Below are 3,685 nucleotides of genomic sequence, written 5' to 3'. Positions count from 1 at the left end.
GCGCGAGACTTCACGGGCTAGGGGCGGGGAGTGTCACTACAATTAGTTGTAGTGACGAGCCCGGTCATCTGTTACGTCCCGCCGTCATGTACTCTGTCAGATGTCAGGGTGCAAATCGTCTGTGACACTGGGGCTGAGGACAAAGGGTGACGAGGAGGGACGTGACCAGTGTCTGCCTGGCACTGCACAGCTGGGCACTCCAATACAGAGTGACAACACCTGTCATCACTTATGGCGGCTTTTACCGGTACAGAGGGCGTTCTTTCCTCTGCCTCTGATGGCGGAAAGGGTTCTAATTTATGCAGGTTGTGATATGACTCGGAGTACCTGGATGGGGGGGAATTCACTAAGACTGGTGCCGCTGTGCAACTTCTGGAACTTATTTTCATAGTTTACCCTAGGTTCACATCGGTACCATTTGGCATGTCAAATCACATGCCAAATCGGCGTCTATTATTGACAATAGCTCCGTCCAAATTGGTGCAGCGATTCCCAAAGGTAATTCATGTACTACTTTGCGACTTCAGGGGGCGATGTCTGTTAAATCGCCACCCATTTTGGACTGCATTGCCTTGTTAGTTCAGCTGAACGCGCAAGATTTCTAACCTGCTCCAATGTGAACCTAGGCTCAAAGTGGAATTTCCCCCATAAAGGGGAACTTCACCTTCATCCCCCTTCTTCTTTTGGAACTTTTTTCTTTTTTTTGGGGGGGGGGGGGGGGGCAGGTACCTGGTACCCACTTCTAGTTGGATCGCCTAGGCCAGTGATGGCGTACCTTGGCACCCCAGATGTTTTGGAACTACATGATGCTCAACTACACTGCATGAGCATCATGGGAAATGTAGTGCCAAAACATCTTGGGTGCCAAGGTTCGCCATCACTGGCCTAGGCGATCCAAGTGAAAGTTCTCCCTCTGCTTGCGTCACATATCCCAGAAGGCTGCAGGACCGTTCACAAAGCACAACCCGTCTCACACATGAGAAGTGGGAAGCCAAGTATGAAGTCACAAGCTGCTTCCCTTAGTAAACATGCCAGGGCTGTGGACCCAATGGTTGGCGAAGAATCAGTCCAGGTGAGGTCAGCGCTGGATCTCTGGACAGGTAAGTGTCCTTTTTCATTTTATTTTTTTCAAAGAGGTGAAGAACTTGTAAAGGCTAGTGTTTTGTTTTATTAAAATGACAAGTCATGCTTACCTGTTCTATGCAATGGTTTTGTAAAGGATCCTCCTCTTCTGGGATCCCCTGCTGGCACTCCAGACTCCTTCTCTTCCCTGTGTGCCCCCATAATAGCAAGCCACTTGCTATGGGGACTCATGTGTGGGCACACTACCAAGCCATGCTGCCTGACACAGACAGCGCAGCTTAACCCTGCCCCATGGACCCTCCTTGCACCATTTGATTGACAGCAGAAAGAGCTAATGGCTCCAGATGCTGCCTGAGTCATACCTGATTACCTGATGCATTAAAGTGATTGTAAAGTCTTTTTTTTTTGTTTTCTTTTGTTATAACAAACATGTTATACTTACTCCCTCTGTGCCATGGATTTGCACAGGACAGCCTGGATCCTCCTCTTCTGGGGTCCCTCTTCACTGCTCCTGGCCCCTCACTCCTGTCGAGTGTCCCCACAGCAAGCAGCGTACTATGGGGGCACCTGAGCGGCGTTGTGTGTCCATTCAGATACGGAGCTGCCATTTGGCCCTGCCCCCTCTCTCTCTCCTGATTGGGTAACTGACTTTGACAGCCTCGGGAGCCAATCGCATCGCTGTTGTGTCTCAGCCAATCAGGAGGGAGAGTCCCAGATGACCAAGGGACTTGTGGACAGAGACGGGGCACGGGTAAGTATTAAGAGGGGCTAATCCCTAGTTCGACAAGAACGCACATGATCTAACTAGAAATGTTTTTTAAGGTATGGCTTATGATTCTCAGACAAGCAAAATGGGACTACAACTCGCCACAAATACCTCCAAAACAACACACAGATAAATCTCCTGCGCCGTGAGGTGGGCCTAGGTGCAATATTGTGCTTCTATTCTGATGCTTATAAGTGGATAGTGCACACCTTTGCTGCCTTTCACAGACTGGGGAAGTCCAAAGTACTAAAACATAAAGAAAATAGAAGGCATGTGGCCTAGCGCCGCATTATTTGCAGCTGTTCTGATCTGTAAACTTTCATTTCATTATGACTGGGGAATGGTCTGACAACGATTTCTATAAATGATTTTTCCACTGAGTCTAGCAGTCTGTGCTCTATCATAACGTAGCCTTGAGAATGTCCCGTGCACTGAGGAGTGGCAGGAATAATGTCTTACTGTGGGATGTTGGATCCTCCACACATCTATTAGCTGACATTGAAACAGTTTTTTCTTCACCTGTCTAAGTTGATACTCCCCAGTCCCCCTTGCACGTGATGTACTATTCACCTGTGGATCCTTGAGGCGATTCAGTTCGCATTGTGCGCTATACAAATATTTCTTTCATTCATTCATCCATGAAGAATTTCAGATCGGCCAAAATTAATTTACCTTTTTTAAAATCCATTAACGTTCCTAAAACTTCTTTCAGGTAACTTTTAGGGTTTCTTTTAGGGCAGTATATATTAGCCAATGTAGATTCCATTAACTGCAGTTTTCCCATCAGAAATATGTATGGTCCTTTTGGGTCCACCATCCTCTCTCTTCTAAAAGGAACCTTACTTGTCTTGCCATACCTATTGCTACTTCTTTTGCTCTTTTCCTTGGGGAATCTCCATAATACCTTTATCGGATGATGTTTTGAGTACAATTTTCAGTTGAATCTTGTGGTATATGTATCTTCTATTAAAAAAAAAAAAAAATGACATCTGCAGAGTATCGTTTGGTTTCTTGTAAGGCGTTATGTCTTTTTGTTGGGGTATATAATCCTCATATTATAAGTTAAGAAATGTACTGTTCTCATGTTGTTTTACTCTTTCTTCTCTCTACCTGCCCTGCAACTCCATTCTCAAGAGGAAATAGAATCAGTTCCTCTAATCTTTCCTCACAGCTGAGCTCCTCCATGCCTCTTATCAGTTGCCCTTCTCTGCACTTTCTCCAGCTGCTTGATATCATTTTTGAGAACTGGTGCCCAAAACTGAACTGCATATTCCAGATGAGGTCTTACTAATGATTTGTACAGGGCGAAAATGATATCTCTCTCTCTGAAGTCCATACCTCTCTTAATACAAGAAAAGACTGCTCGCTTTGGAAGCCACAGCTTGGCATTGCATGCTATTGAGTTTATGATCTAGCAAAACCCCTAGATCATGTGAGAGGTCAGGAAAAATCTGAAGATTTATACGTTTATATTTCAACAATCTTATCTCCTGCCCTCACAGTGTTTAACAATGTAAGGACATGAAGGAGGATGGAGGGAGAGGAGTGACATTTTCCACTGTGTACACACCCACATGTGTGACTCTATAGTCACATGGGCTGGACACATAGGAAAAGGAGGAAATTAACAGATTAAATGGCAACTGAAACTGGAGCATGCTCAGTAGATGTTAACAGCTGGAGGCTGCAGCTTGGACATATACAAGAAGGAACAGTGAACAGCAGGATTGCTGCGGTCTACAGAAAACAAATGCTCTAATGCAGCAGTCCCCAACTTTTTTTGGCACCAGGGACTGGCTGCGTGGAAGAAAATTGAGCGCGCAGGGTAAGCGATTT

The sequence above is a fragment of the Lithobates pipiens genome, unplaced genomic scaffold (genome assembly GCF_037356315.1).
Source record: "Lithobates pipiens isolate NorthernLeopardFrog02 unplaced genomic scaffold, aLitPip1_a1.2 Scaffold_18, whole genome shotgun sequence".
Classification (NCBI taxonomy): domain Eukaryota; kingdom Metazoa; phylum Chordata; class Amphibia; order Anura; family Ranidae; genus Lithobates; species Lithobates pipiens.
Note: the sequence above shows the minus strand (reverse complement) of the source record.